This window comes from Bidens hawaiensis, unplaced genomic scaffold, assembly GCF_021521415.1.
Source record: "Bidens hawaiensis isolate Kalapana, Puna unplaced genomic scaffold, B.hawaiensis_p1.1 tig00063350_1, whole genome shotgun sequence".
NCBI lineage: Eukaryota > Viridiplantae > Streptophyta > Magnoliopsida > Asterales > Asteraceae > Bidens > Bidens hawaiensis.
This window is the reverse complement of record NW_027501327.1, coordinates 1-16,010: the sequence shown is the minus strand read 5'-3', so window position 1 is coordinate 16,010 and position 16,010 is coordinate 1. Positions and strand designations below refer to the sequence as shown.

Genomic DNA, 16,010 nt, shown 5'->3' with positions numbered 1-16,010 from the left:
TCATAAATAAGTGAGATGTTATAACCCGTTTAAGTGTTATCCAGGTTTCGTGAGACCCATTACCCGCAAAAATTATTGTTTAATTATGAAAAGGTATAACAAACAAATAATATGTTATAATCCATTTAAAAAGTATTTGAGTTTAGTAAAATTTACACCCGTGAATTCAGATCAAACGAATGAAAAATCTAAAATCACAAAGATGGCTTGAAAAGAGGGGTGAAGCAGTTAGAGTCTTAGAGAGTGACACATGGTTTTTTTATAAACATTTACGTAGATATTGATAGACATATATTAGTTGAAAATTACGAAGTATATAAGTCCAAACACTGAATATTAAAATTAATTATTTAACTACTAATTTCTATGATACCAATCTTTGAAAATTCTAATTAAAAATCAATTTATTTTTGACCCACGTTATCGCTATATATGTCAACCTAATTCCAGTAGTTTACTCTCCGTACATTCCCAGATGTTTCACATAATATTATACATCTTGTCTTGGTAAATAACATATAGAACTCAACTCACTTTCTCTTTCAAGACACAAATTCTGGTGGCCCAGATTACTTAACATGGCGGAAGAATGTCAGGCGGCGGAGGTCTGCGGTGGAACATGGTGGACTTCACCGAGACCCACCTTCAACGGCTCACCGTTTATCGGTAACGTCTATGGAAGCTGCTGGCAAAACGACTTAGCTATGAACATGAAAACAAGGTCAACCGACGAGTCTTCCGGTAGTTGTGTCACCGCTATCTCACCAGATTCAACCTTTCAGACACCAACAACGTCAACCACCACTTGGAATCAAGCTTTATTGGTGTAAGAATACATGAGCTTTTGTTTTTCTTTTACTTTGTTTTTTCAATTATTGTTACACCTTTTAATTCCACTAACAAATGGTCCATGCATAGATAATGTCTTTTGTAATTATTTGAAGCAAAAAAGAATCTGATGATCACTCATTTGAAAATAATATTAGAAATGGAACAACTGAGGATCAAGGCTATAATCAAACCCTCACAGAAATCCTGAACACCATACCGGCTGGAAGCGAAAGCACATCGAGTTTCAGTATGAACCAAGAACAGACATCAAGTTTCATAAGCACTTCATATGGATACCCTTCAAGTTTGCTACAAAATTTGTTCGATTGTTCATCATCGCCACCGCCGCCTGCGGCACCACCACCACATCAACCCCTTTATGATTTTCAAGGGAGTTTAGATAATATTGATAGGGTGGTTTCAAGCATGCCTAGAGGTTTACACTTAGCCAACAAAACCCCTTTCTGGAACGCTTCTTCTGTAGATTTAAACAACAATCGAGCAGGTTTTTTCGCTTCTTCGCGGCCAAGATTCGTCTCCTCGACCTATCAAGAGAGGCCCAATTGCCCTAACATCAAGGTAACCATAAAGATCAAGTTTTTATTGAAAATTGTCATGTTCATCAAGATTAGGGTTTCTTCAAGAGTTCAAAAACTTTGTTTTAATAATTCTATTTAGTCTCGAAACATCCTCTCTCATAGAGAAGATATGGAGCTCGTTTTGAGCATAAATTAAATAGAATATCTCTTGATATATAAGATATATTTGTTCTAAATCCTAAAACCCTTATCTCATCCTTCTCAAATTTTACTATGAGTGTGATCTTACTGACTACGTTTGTGTGTTTAGTCCCAAAACAAGGAAATTCGAGACATGGGATCATAATTGAAGAAAGGTTCCGGTGAAGCTACATTAAAGCGAACGCGTCTTGAAACACCATCACCATTACCAACATTTAAGGTATATACCACTTCACTTTCATGATTTTTTATTTATAAAAAAATGCATACCCCTAATGAAGTCTGCGGATTTTAAGGTTCGAAAAGAGAAACTAGGAGATCGAGTCACCGCGCTCCAGCAATTAGTTTCGCCATTCGGAAAGGTATTCATCTTAACCTGATCATTTTCTTTATGTATTCTTGCAAATTGGATTATATGTTATAGGTTCTGATGATCAAATAAATATACAGACAGATACAGCATCTGTTCTTCATGAAGCCATTGAATACATTAAGTCTCCCCAGTCCATTGTTCTTCTCATGAATTGTCAATAAGTGAGGTGAACTTTTGGACTTAAGCAAGGGGTTTTGAAAAGGGTTTTTAGTTTTAAGGTTCTCCGTGGGGATTCTTCCCGCGGTTTTCCTAATGTCACGTGCAGAAATTCCCGACTTTTCTGCTTGATCTTTGGGTATGATGCGGGTAGGTGTATAACCTCCTCGTAAGTCAGGAGCGTTGAGTTTCACTTGTGTAGATTCTCCACGAGGCTTTGGTAGTTTTAGACATAGTGATCAATTATGTTAAACAACCAATTCCATCTTGGAGCTTCAAACAATCTAGTTCTCAACGTTCCCGCTATGCAGGGGTGTTATTTCCCTTTCCACAAGCATGGCCCAGAAGATCCTTCTTGGTTTCAATTCCCTGCAAGTGCTACGTATGTGAAGGGTTTCGCCTTGACACTGTACCCGCACTCGTCTTATAGTTTCTTGATTTCCAAGGTATTCTTGGCTTCAATTCCCTGCAGGTGCTAAGTATGTGAAGGGTTTCGCCTTGAGACTGTACCCGCACTTGTCTTACGGTTTCTTGGTTACCAAGGTATCTTGTTAGCTTCGATTCCCTGTAAGTGCTAAGTATGTGAAGGGTTTCGCCTTGACACTGTACCCGCACTCGTCTTATGGTTTCTCGCTTTCCAAGGTAAGGGGGTATATTCCCTCTTATTTTTGAATCTTTGAATCTTTTTGAATCTTTTTGACTTGCTTTATAAACGTTATATGACTTGCTAATGCATACTTTAGTTTAACTTAGCAATTTTCCAAGTGTTTTGAATAAGTTAACCTTTCGACGCGTGGTTGTCAATAGGTTAGTGTTTAGTTTCCTCTATCATGATTGTGCGGGTAGGACCGTCACTTTCACTTAGGATGACCAAACTTCACCTATAACTGACCTGCGTGAAGGTTTCCTCATCTTTTTAGAAATTTTCTAAGTGTTTTGAATAAGTTAACCTTTCGATGCGTGGCTGTCAATAGGTTAGTGTTCAGTTTCCTCTATCATGATTGTGCGGGTAGGACCGTCACTTTCACTTAGGATGACCAAACTTCACCTATAACTGACCTGCGTGAAGGTTTTCCTCATCTTTTTAGAAATTTTCTAAGTGTTTTGAATAAGTTAACATTTCGACGCGTGGTTGTCAATAGGTTAAGGTTCAGTTTCCTCTATCATGATTGTGCGGGTAGGACCGTCACTTTCATTTAGTGGGATGACCAAACTTCACCTATAACTGACCTGCGTGAAGGTTTTCCTCATCTTTTCCTTAGAAATTTTTACCGTTTTTTGTGTTTATGCGGGTTTTGCCGCCTTCCACACGCAACGACTTACTTCCCCACTTATTTATGCGGTGAATACTGGCATATCAGTGTAGTCAGATCATAAGTATAAATGTAAGACCATCAGCGTCAATGTGATAAGGAGAATCATTTCCATTAGAAGTGGCTCTAGGCCTTTTCTTTACAAGTTTGGAATTGATCTACATGCAGCCTGTGTAATTGAGCTCCCTTCCATGTTCTTGGGATGGGGGTGTCATCGAGCCTTTCGAGCCGATATGCACCTGGTTCGGAATCTCGTTGTTTACGCAGTATGTAGTCTCCAACATTGAAGCTGCAGTTTCATTCGTGTTTTCCCCAACTGGGGTTCTACACGCATTAGCCTGCTTAGCGTCCATTACGCCACGAGATGTGTGAGTTTCCCATCTCTGACAAATGCTTCGACGACGTCCTTCAAGGATACCCATTTCTCCGTGGTGTGGCTTTTTGTCCTGTGGAAGTCACGGGATTTGCTTTGATCAGCGTTTAGACGCTGTCGGATTATTGGAGCCTCTGGCCATGGGAGCCTTTCGGTGGCAAATATCTCGGTGACGCTTTTGGTGAGTGGCGTCCATCTGGAGTTCCGGTTCGACGACTGCATGTTATCCCTTCCGCCTAACCGAGGGTGCGAGCCGGATGAGGTGTCAAAGTTTACCCTTGACTGCCAAATACCAAGCTTCCTCTTTTTGTTTTGTCGGGCGGTAAGGACGTTGTTTTCTCTTGTTTTTTGAGTGTAGAGGTTTGTGCTCTGAGGAAGATCTCTACCCAGTTGCTTCTCCGTTTCCGCAAAGCGTTTAGCTGCTGTCATGATGGCATCCCACGTGGATGGCATGCCATCTTTACCCGTCAAGGTGCGGATGAGCTCTGGGTCTTCCGCGCCCTGGATGAAAGCAGCGCGAACAAGATCTTCGCTAATAGTGCCCAGACTCAGCTTCTTTGAGTTGAAGCGAGTGATGAAGTCTAGCAAAGATTCATCTTCCTCTCGGATGCAGTTGAGGATCGTCCACTGCTCTTCGGTATACTTTCTTTGTTGACTGAAGTGTTGGCTGAACTTCTGCTGGAAGTCTGCCCAATCGTAGATGTGGTGGACCGGTAGACGGTCAAACCACGCTCTGGCTGCCCCAACAAGCGTCATTTGGAACATGTAACACCACGTGGGTTCCGTCCAATTGCTGACGGTTGCCCCCGCTATGAATCTGTTCAAATGATCATCTGGGTCAGATATACCATCATATGTGCCTATGTTGGACATTTGTTTGGCACTTTTCGGGGCAATTGCTTCCGCAATGTCCCTTGCAAATTTGGACGTTCCCGCATTTGCAACAGTTGGTCTGAAGGTTTTAGAGAAGTCCCGTGGGTTTCCACCCGCGTTTTTTGGTTTAAAGGTTTCTCCAAAATTTCTTCTGTGGAAATCTGCTTGTTTACGCTTCCCTTTCGCCCTATGGCGCGGGTTTGCGTCACTGTCAGATTCTTCCCAATCTTTATCATACTCGCACTCATTACTCATGTTGAGCTGTTGTCGAGTGTTTCCGAACTCGTCATTAGCATGTTGGAGTGAACGTAAACGTTCATCCAACTCAGCTTGGAATTCTTTCTGACGTGCTTCTGCCCACGCTTTAACTTGATCAAGTGTTTGGCGGGGGAGCCTCGTTTGTTGTTTTTCCAACTGAGTATCAATGAATCCCAGGGGAGGATTGTTTACTGCACATGCCCCCGCTTGGGTAACCGGGGTAGTGTTAGTAAAAATTGTGTACTCGCCAGTGTTCCCCCCCAGTAGCTGGGGTTGTGGTTACCGGAGTTTCTTGGTCACTCGTTGGCCTTGGCATCGGAGTAACCTTAACCATCTTTCCAGAGGTTTTGAAAAAACTGAAAAAGAATTAGTTCTAGCTTTTATGCACGGATGGCGCCAATGAAGAAACACTAAGTGACCCCGGCAGATTAAGGATAATCTTAGGGTTAAATAGATATTTCCCACGAGGGTTAGGTCCGGCAAAGATGGTTATTCTTCTGATGACCTACAAAACAGACACCATGAGCTCGTCACTGAGAAGGGGGGTACCTCCTTGTGACTACCATCCGGCGTGAGAATCAGACTAGATTGCTCTGAATATAAGTGTATATTAAGAGAAATAGCTAGAGTCGATAAGATAATATCAGATGATATATGATGATATAAAATAATCTGAGATCATATAAGATGATCATACCGTTCCAAGGTGTTGGAGTATTTATAGCCGAAGGTAGGTTTCCAAGCAGGTACAGCCAGCTGTATAATATTCCTTTTCCACCAACTGTGGGCTACGTACGTGCCATGCTGGTAGTTGGTGGGTAGGCAGCGGCTGATAGTGACATGGCCGGCTGTGTACTATTCCTTTTCCACCAACTACAGGCTATGTACGTGCCACGATGAGGGTTGGTGGGTAGGCAGCGGCTGATAGTGACATTTTGTACTAGAGCGTGCTCCTCCTCGTACTGTTGTCGGTGAGCTGTCACCCTGTGATTGGTTCATGGGCTGCTTTGGTCAGATCTTGTCTATTTTATTCATACCTTGGCAGGTATAGTACAAAAGATCTTCCAGAAGCGTACGGACTGGCTCATTTGGGCGGGAGTATTCCCGCCTTGCTCATTCCTTCTTCAGGTGACATTACTGAATTATTAAGAGTTAGTGCCTTGTGCGTGTAGCCTTACTATTAGTGCGGGTAGCCTTCCCTGATGGCTTGTATCCGCAGCTGCGGGAACAGGCGGGGTACTTTACCATTGGGAGGCTTTTCTTGCGGGAACAGCTGGCGTACTGCGCGTAAGGTCTTCATCTCTCTGAGCATGGTGGGTCCTGCGGAACCAGTTGGTCTTCGCGCAGACGTCCCTCTTCAAGGTGAGTCTTGCGGGTCCAACTGGGCTCTGCTGGGACCTACCTCTTCAGTATGTTTTAATATATTTATACAATATTAATATAATCCAATATACATTAATCTAATCATAATTTCCTAATGTATCATACATTTATATTCCAGGTTCTAAGTACCCCTTATATGAAAAATGGAGCTGCTATGCAAGTGCAACAAGTGAGATACTTTTCATTATTCATATTATTAAACGTTTACTTAAATCTTGACATGTTTAATACACTTTGATTTAAACTGCATTGATTAACATAAAAAACCATCTTTAGATGAATGACAAATTGAAAGACAACCAGGAAGGAGCTAAACAGCAAGACTTAAAGAGCCGAGGACTTTGCCTCGTGCCGGTATCAAGTACTTTCCCTGTTGCTACGGACGCTGCACCCGAGTATTGGACTTCTAGTTTCGGTAGCGCATTTAAATAGGCACAACCATGATGTCTAAAACTCAAATCTTCATAAACTTAACATAAGCTCATGCACCCGTTGGTTGTTTTCCTACAAGGACGGGATCATTCTTAAGCTTTTCCATTATTTTGATTCAAAATGATTATTCAAAATAACGAAAAAACTTGAAGAATTGAAAATATAACTTAGTGGTGAATATGAGCCACATATTGGAGTAGTGTAGTAGAAGTACAAAATAAAAAAGTTGGAAAAGGAAAGGGAAAAAGGAGGATATGAGAGAAAAAAAAAACTACAAAGTGACCCTTGAAGGAAGGACAACCAATGCCAGTTTGATGTAGGGCTAGCAAATTATTAGACTTTTATTTTAGAAAAGGAAAATGTTTTTATCTTATTTTGTGTAATTAGTTGTAACTTATCTTAGATATCTATTTTGTTAGTTTGATGATTGCAACTATAACTATAAGGTTAAATTTGTGGGAACTTTGTTGTAATAACTAATAAATATGCATACACGCATATAGTAGCACGAATACTTGTGCTGCGTGACGGAAGAACTTGTTAGTGCTACATCTAATCCAACTTGTGCAAGCCTATTATTATAAATGTGCTAATAAAAGTTATGTCATTAGATATCGTTTAAGTTGTAGAGGGTGTCTTCAATATATTTATTAAAATATTCTAACAAAACTTCTTATAACTTTATCAAAAACTTATAAGAAAAACCCATATGTGTCTTAGTAGGCATAATTGCTCTTTATATAACTTAATTTATAGCAGATAAATAAAAATAAACAAAGTTAATGCCATTAAATACGGATTAATAACTAAAAAAAACCAAGTCATTAAATATGAATTTAATATAGGGCTAGCTAGTGACTAAAAGATATAACATCCCATATCGGTTGGGGACGAGAAGGAAGCTTCTTTTATAAGGAGGTGGATACCTTCTTCATCATAATGTGTTTTGGCTGTTTAATGGTATTGGATGAGAGGAAAACTCTACAGTTAAGTGTGCTCAGGTGAAAGTAATATCAGGATGGACCCCCTTCTGGGAAATCTCCACCTGGGCAACCAAAAACAAATTTGTGAGGTTATGTTGGTACGTCCAGGCTAAAGTGAACAATATTATGACGCGACGGTAGCTGGACTATTACAAAAGATCATTTTACCTCTTTAAGTAGTAGTTACGCAGACTATATGAATAAAATGTTGTAAAACTTTCAAATAAAAAAGATTTCTTAATATGTAAGTCTCAAATGCTTTATAATACTCTCTCTGTGTGTGCGCGTGTGTCGAGACATTTTTTCATTAGAGCGTATTCTATATGTGTTTATATATAAAAGCCAAAAAAATTATGACATTGAATCATTACATGTAATTTTTTTTTTGTTATCTTTTTATATTTAAAATGGATGGTTTCCAATTTTCTTTGCTTATGGTTTTATGTTTGGACTTATATTGGTTTTACATTACATGTAGAGGTGCGTATCCTCTTTGTGTTACATCTACAACTTATAAGATTCTTACAAGTCCATATGCATATGTCCATAAAATGTATACATGTGTTTGTTCGAGAAATTTGACCTCCAGAATTTAAATTATTATTTTTTTAAATGGCTTACACTCTCACAACTCTTTATATGAATGAACACCATGAACACCATGTATCACCTTAAGACCAATTAAGTCCTTTAGTAAATTGTCATATGCCGTACGTGTATATTTCATTAGAAAACAAAAAACTTTAGATGGAAACTGTGACGACAAAGATGAGACAAAAAAAAAAAAGAGGGAAGAGTGGGAAAGACATAAAAATCATTCCATTTCTAACCCTTAAATATTATCTGGTTCTCTCACTATTTCAGTAATTAGAAGAATACAAGAATATTGTCTGGTTCTCTCACTATTTCAGTGATTAGGGCTACATATGGTAAAAAAGGAATTCTATTGACAATGAATTCATTTTGACACTTCTATACATAATTTGGAAAGGTTCTCGAAAGAGATATTCGTCATGTTTCATATTGTTATCTAGCATTTCAGGAACATATTCTTACGTGTATGTGTGTGTATATATATGTGAAATATTTAACAAATATAGTGGAATTTGTGCATAAGACAAATGACTAATCAAATAAAGAAATTTAATTATTCGACGAGGATGGTTTTAGTTGATTGATACTTACTGGGTCCGATCAATGGGTTTATATGCTTTATATGTTGCGAAATTTGACTTGATCGATGGATTGTTTGTGTTGTGTCTTTAAGCATCAGGATCGGTACCTCCTGTCCTTAAAACATAAAAATAATATCAAACTTACTTTTTAGGGTAAATCTAAGACAGGAAGATTAAACACAAAGGAATACTCTACAAAAAGCATACTAGACATCATTAATAATCAACATGAGCTGTGTGTATATATATATATATATTCAACAGAAAAAAAAAAGAAAAAAACAATAAATTTATATTTATGTCTTTATCATCTCTCTTGATTTCATCTACACCTATAATTTTTTCTTACATTTCTTTAAATTCTTCCTACAGATATTCAGTTTCTTCTTACACTTTTTTAAAATTTACTTACGCATCTTTAATTTTCTCATACACATCCTAATTTTTTCCTATATATATATATATAATTTCTTCCTACACTTTTTCAAAATTTATCCACACATCTTAGTTTTTTTCCTGCATATAATCAGTTTTTTTCTACACTTATTCCAAAATTTATCTATACATCTTTAATTTTCTCATACATATCTTAATTATTTCTCTACGCATATTCAGTTATTCCTACGCATATTCATATTCAATTTTGTACAACACTTCTTCAAATTCTTCTTACGTACAAACTGTTTTTTTCATCTATTTGCAAAAAAGCAATTGATGGTGAAGACGTCATATATTTAGCCCAAAAAATACCTTAATTTAAAATCCTTTATTTACAGAAAAAAGTATTCTCTCTCTCTTTTCAAAAGAGCAATTGGTGATGAAAATGCCATATTTTAGATTAAATAACAAACTTAAAAAACAAAATATCAACTAAAAGAGCATTTAAGCTAAAAAGATGTTAAAGTGTAACTCATAATCATATTTTATGTCTTGAAAAAAGATAATAAATCGTAGCTCATATACATTTATTGGAAAATGTGAATTTTTATCTACCTAAAGTACCCTTTTTATTTATTTAAATGGCTTTCGAAATTTCATTAATTACAATGAATTAATTTTTCAAGCATTGGTTAATAATCTAGTGGTTGAGATCTCTCTTCACATTTCTCGCACTAAAAAACATTTCTAAAATAAACCTAATTATATGCGTGTGCATGTATGCACACACATACACCATATGTGTGTGTGTGTGAGAGAGAGAGAGAGAGAGAGAGAGAGAGTGTGTGTGTGTGTCGATGTCAAGCTACTCTGAACAGAATATGAAAAATGTTATAGAAAACGTTTAACTTTAGTTTGTAAAAGCCAATTGGAGAAAATAGTGACTACTCCGGATTTCAGATTCAGCAATTAACCATTAACTTAGTCTTGTTTATTGGAAAGTCATTAAGGATGACTCTATGAGCGATTTAATCAAGTGACAGTTGTAAAATCTACCTTAACGGGTTCTATTATCACCACTATCAATTTAATTATACAAGAACACAAATCAACATTAAATAGATAAAAACAAAATCAAATAAATATCAATTTACAATCTTTACACAATCAATCTTTTAATTGTTAGAACTACAATTTGAATAAAAGGAACTTAACATGTTATAATTCAAACCCAATTACCTTAACAAAACAAAACCAAATAATTTCTTACATGAACCCTATACCTGCAGTTGATCACAAAGAAATTAGCCAATCATAATAAGGAAGAAAACAAATATTGTTAACGAGTAAATAATAAAACACGTGAACCAACTCTTAAGCAACCGAAAAGGTTGTTTCTTTCTAACTTGATGAGCGTGCAGCAGCAATAAGCAGCGAGGTCGCTGCTTCCTAACCTAGAACCTCGTACCAGTCATCATGCACCTTTTGAAGTCTCCCAAATAGACTTTGGCATAAAATATGGTTTCGCACCGGAACCGGACTCGTCCTAGCCGACCCGAGGGTAGAAACCAGGTTCAAGTTCCTTAGAGAAACCATCTAAAACCAGAACTGAAATGGAACCACCGGAACTGGTTCCACTTCTACCCGGTCAAAACCCAGACTAAACTGTACCAAAAACCAGTAATAACACAGTCAAACCAGTAAAAACCCGACCACACCCGAAACCTATTTGTACCCTACCTTGACTAAACCCTAAACCAATTTCAAAACATAAAAGAAAAAAGATTTGTGCACCTTTACTCCCAAATTAGAGGTGTACTAGAAAACCGGTTTGGGACCGCTTTTAGGCAAACCGAACCGAACCGGTTTGGGATTAAAACCGGTTTCATCCAAACCGGTTCACAAACCGACCCTAATTGCCGGTTTCAGGACCGGTTCCCCTTAAGATCTTCCAAACCGGTTTTAAAACCGAACCGACGTGACCAGGTCGGCCTATCTTACTTCTAAACCCCTTTATAAACCGAACCGGTTTGAGTCAAACCGGTTTTGACCAGCTGTTGACCAAACCGATTCGGTTTAGGTTTAAAAACCGGTTTTGTACACCTCTATCCCAAATCCTCCAATATGCCCTTTTTCTATTCTCGTTTTCACTGGTTGCTAGACCATTAGTTAGTAAGTGTAGGCTGTGTAGCCCATCAGTTTTAGCCCACATGGTTTACATCCTTTTCATTCTTCTCGTAGGCTACCCAAACATCTTGATATAGGCCCAACAGTTAATACAGTTCTCTCTTCAACTAGTTGGTTTGAGTTTCGACTTTCAAATAGGAGGTTGCAAATTAAATAAACAATAAAGCATAATTCAAATCTATAATGCAAATTTATTACTTTTGATGGTTTTCTCATTCAGCTTGTTTTTTATTTGTTTATTTTATTGTTAGTTCATTATTAAAATATCTTTAAATATTAAAAAAAATAGTGAAATACGGTAACTTATATTAAATCTAACTCATTTAAAAACAATTAACATATAAACACTAGTGTCTAAAATAAACCGATCAGCTATTCGTAATAATCTATCGTGTAGTATCTTTACTCCCATGTACTTGAATATATGAACGGAAGTATTTAGATGTTAAAATCGAGTCAAGATTAAATAATAGTTTAACCGGGCTCGTTTAATACAAGTTATTTGGTTTTAAAAATTATTTGTGAAAGTATTCTTTAACGGAAAAACAGTCAGGGGAATACCTCTCTTTTATCCTTCATTTTGAAACGATGAACTTTAACGTATTAATCATCGCACTCTTCAAATTTTGAGAGTTCATTTTTCACTTAGTTACGAAAATATGATAAATATCGTTATTTTTATCTTAGCATTAAATTGTTTAGATCAATGGCCCATGTTAGCTCCCTCTATTTTTAAGTTAATATTATTATATATATGATCAACTCTCTTATGTTCATACGCACACATGGGTTGATTTATTCTACAAATAGTTAACAATAATGAGAAGGTCAATAAGACCAAAGGAGGAAGAACATAAAAGGAAAAACACATATTTTCTCTAATCACATGCAAGAAGCATGTCAATTCCCCCATCAATTTACAACGCCTATAACTTTTTCGTTCAACATTAAAAAAAAGTTCATCAAAATAACAAGCACTGTTTTTATCTTTGATATGAATATGACATTGTTTTATAACAATAAAAAATTGATGCCATTATGTCTTATGTTCATCTAGGGATGAGCAAAAATCTGTATGGTACCGATTGGTACCGGTACTGAAATCGGTACCGATTTGGTACCGTTGGTACCGAATCGGTACCAAGGTTTTGAGTTTTCGGGACCGGTACGGTACGGTACCGGTATTTCCCAAATTTTACCTTAAATACCGGTATCGTCCCGATATCGTACCAGTACCCGAGCCGAACATTTCGGTACCGGTACCGGTACCAAAAACTTGTGATTTTCGGGATCGGGATTTTCGGTACCGGTATGGTACCGAGCTCATCCCTATGTTCATCGTTGTGTCTCTCTATTTATCATTGTGTCTTTATACTTATCATTGTGTTTTTTTTAAGTGAAGAAATCTGAAATTTGTAATAGTGAAATAGCACCGTTGAGTAATTCTAATATGTAAATAGTGATAAACTAACAATGATATCTAATAAATAAAAGTATAAAACACAATGATTAATACATATTACACGATAACATAAAACATAACACACAATGATGAATACATATTACACAATGATCTGAAACGTAAAACACAATGGTAATTACATAATACACAACAACCTGAACATAATACACAATGAATGTAATACACAATGAGTAAAACAAAATGATGAGTAGAAATACACACGAACAAGAGGCAAAATGATGAGTATAAAGACACAATGACAACAAAAGACAAATGATGTACACTTTGTTTTAAATTTGATCTTTAACATGTGTAACGATTGAAAAAATAATGATCATAACCTATAATACAATGTAGAAAACTCAATTAAAAAAACACAATGACAAACGAATAACAAAATGTACAAAAACCACTAATTTTTATACAATAATATGACATATTAAAGATAAAACGCTTGTTATTATGTTGATTTTTTGTTTTGAAAAAAATTGTCGTATGAAAAATTATTAACGTTTTATAATTATGGAGGAATTGGCATGTGCGTTGCATGTGGAGAGAGAAAATCAGCAATATGGATTATTTCATATATGCCATTTCCTTCATTTTTTTTTGTTTCAAATTAATCATAATCATTCAAATATAAGATCAATCGACTGGATTACTTCTCACACTTCTCAAATTTTGTTTACTTTGTATTTAATCTAACCCACACACATACCTGTTTATAAAATAAATTATAGAAGTTTTTTTAAGTTTTAAATATCAAAAATCGGAAATTATCGGTTATTGATTTATTGTATGTTTGTCAATGTCAATTGCTATCATTTAATCGGATGTTACAACTTTAAAATATTTTGAATGCTTCCACTATGTATCGGATGTTGCAATTTTGAATGGTCTATTTTTCTTAAACTTGGTACTTTTTTTGCTAAAAAACAAATTGTATGAGTTTGAAACTACAATTAAAATATTTTTTTTCTGAATCGAATCAATTGGATTTCAAACTCGAATCAAATTTGTGGAACCTATTTTGAATTTGAATCCTCCTTCAAAATTTTCAAAATTCGATCTAAGTATTCAAATATTTGAAATTTGATTATTTGAACACCCATAATTTTCATCACAAATAAAGAGGCAATCTTGATGCATATAGGCGCAACTATATTTTCTGAAACACTAAGTTTCTAGATGGCACATCGAGAGTATTACACATTTACAAAATAAACAGGAGAAAATCATCTATAACCCTTTCATGTAAAATGCGAAATAAAATTCTCTTTTCTCATGAGAAAAGAAAAACAATATACAATCGATATTTGAGGGTGGCTAACCTAATTGTTGCTATCTGCCATGTAGTATTGTCACAGTTAGTTCGTTCATGGTCATAGATTCATCTTGTTTACTTGATGACCCTTTTTCAGAACCTCTTTTTCCAAAACCGAATCCAGGGTGCTTCGGTTGTGGCAAGTTTATAACATCACTACTCAACATTAACAACACTTCTTCTGCATGTTCTTGAACACATAACAATCCAATTCGTATACATCTCAATACTTCATCTTGTGAAAAATTGTCCCCTATTGATTCATCTACTAGTTCTAAAGCATTGCCTTCTTTCCATAAGTCCCATATCTAATATAAATATTGTTACGTTAGTAACTAAAATGGAAAGCTAAAAGTTAACGGGACTAAATGCAATCAATAGTAGATATATAATATGTATTTTTGTAATTAGTTACTTACATGTCCAATGAGGTTGAGTTGGTTGCTTGCATGGTAGAATCCTCTATTCTTTTTACCACTCACTATCTCGAGCACCAAAACTCCAAAACTAAAAACATCAGATTTTATTGAGAAAAGTCCATCCATTGCATATTCTGGTGACATATAACCGCTGCAAAAGGAAAAAAAAATAAGGCAATAAAGAAAATGTGTCGTGACGGGAAATAAACAAGGAAAGGCACAAAGGTATGATCCTTACTGTGTTCCGACCACTTTCTTTGTTTCTGCTTCGGTTTGATCTCCTCCAAAAATTCGTGCCATACCAAAATCAGATATTTTTGGGTTCATTTCCTTATCTAGTAAAATATTACTCGCTTTAAGATCTTGATGGATGATTCTAAACCTTGAATCTTGGTGAAGATAAAGAAGCCCTCTTGCAATCCCGGTTATGATAGTGAATCGTTTTTGCCAATCAAGTTGTGGCTTTTCTCTTTATCTACAATGAATTCAAGAACCATGTTAAACCTCAAGTATGAAAGCCGGGTGCAGATTTAAGGAAAATGTGTAATAGAAGGTGTAGAGACTCACTAAAAAGAAAAGTATTGAGACTTTTGTTTTCCATGTGCTCATAAACCAACAACTTTTCTTCAACTTCAATGCAACAACCTAGTAGTCGAACGAGGTTTCTATGTTGAAGTTTCGCTATTAATCGGACCTCGTTTGTAAGTTCTTCAATTCCTTGGCCCGATGTTCTTGAAAGCCTTTTGACAGCTACAACTTGGCCTTCTAGTAAAATGCCCTGATATAATAAACATTCGACGAAAAAAATGTCACTTTTATTTTTCTACACTAAGGTGATGCCCTATAACATATGATATTTAATATGCTTTTTACAACGTATGTAACATTTACCTTGTAAACACACACAAACCCGCCTTGCCCGAGTTTATTTGCATTAGAGAAGTTGTTTGTGGCTATAACCAAAGTAGTAAAATCAAATAATGGCAAGTCAAAATCATCTGTTGTCGTTTCACCCGAAGAATCTCTTTTACTTGCCACAATAATCCCTCCTCCATTCATCATGAACTCATGGCTTCTTTCATCTGGACCTATATCAAAGAACATATAATTATACTTACTGTTTTATTATTTAATTAGAAACTAAGACGTTTGACTCATGAAAGTCAAAATTACCTTTTCGATCTATGCTGGAATTCTCAGACCGTTGCATTTTCTTCCTCCATAGGTAAAGAAGTATCAATAAGATTAATAAAACAGCACAACTGCTGACTGTAATGGATACAATCTTTACAGCATTATTGTCCGAGGTATTTTTAGATATTCCAACCGTAGGTGATCGGTCTGCAATGA

General features: G+C 36.1%; 1 long non-coding RNA gene and 2 pseudogenes across 3 annotated transcripts; 1 reads left to right on the top strand and 2 right to left on the bottom strand.

The window, feature by feature from the left end:
* The first annotated feature begins 547 nt into the window (after positions 1–547).
* On the top strand, positions 548–7,159 carry LOC143603926 (transcription factor bHLH112-like; annotated as a pseudogene). The gene is made up of 9 exons (XR_013148178.1): positions 548–826; positions 987–1,410; positions 1,681–1,791; positions 1,868–1,933; positions 2,022–2,065; positions 2,644–2,650; positions 4,953–4,967; positions 6,419–6,469; positions 6,577–7,159. The product of XR_013148178.1 is annotated as a transcription factor bHLH112-like (transcript).
* Positions 7,160–14,418: 7,259 nt separating this feature from the next.
* On the bottom strand, positions 14,419–15,116 carry LOC143603927 (uncharacterized). Its single transcript, XR_013148179.1, has 3 exons — positions 14,899–15,116; positions 14,661–14,811; positions 14,419–14,549 (listed from the first exon to the last, which is right to left on the bottom strand). It is a non-coding gene; the product is annotated as an uncharacterized LOC143603927 (long non-coding RNA).
* Positions 15,117–15,165: 49 nt separating this feature from the next.
* Positions 15,166–15,929, bottom strand: LOC143603925 (G-type lectin S-receptor-like serine/threonine-protein kinase RKS1 pseudogene; annotated as a pseudogene). The gene is made up of 3 exons (XR_013148177.1): positions 15,834–15,929; positions 15,552–15,742; positions 15,166–15,438 (listed from the first exon to the last, which is right to left on the bottom strand). The product of XR_013148177.1 is annotated as a G-type lectin S-receptor-like serine/threonine-protein kinase RKS1 pseudogene (transcript).
* Positions 15,930–16,010: the final 81 nt, after the last annotated feature.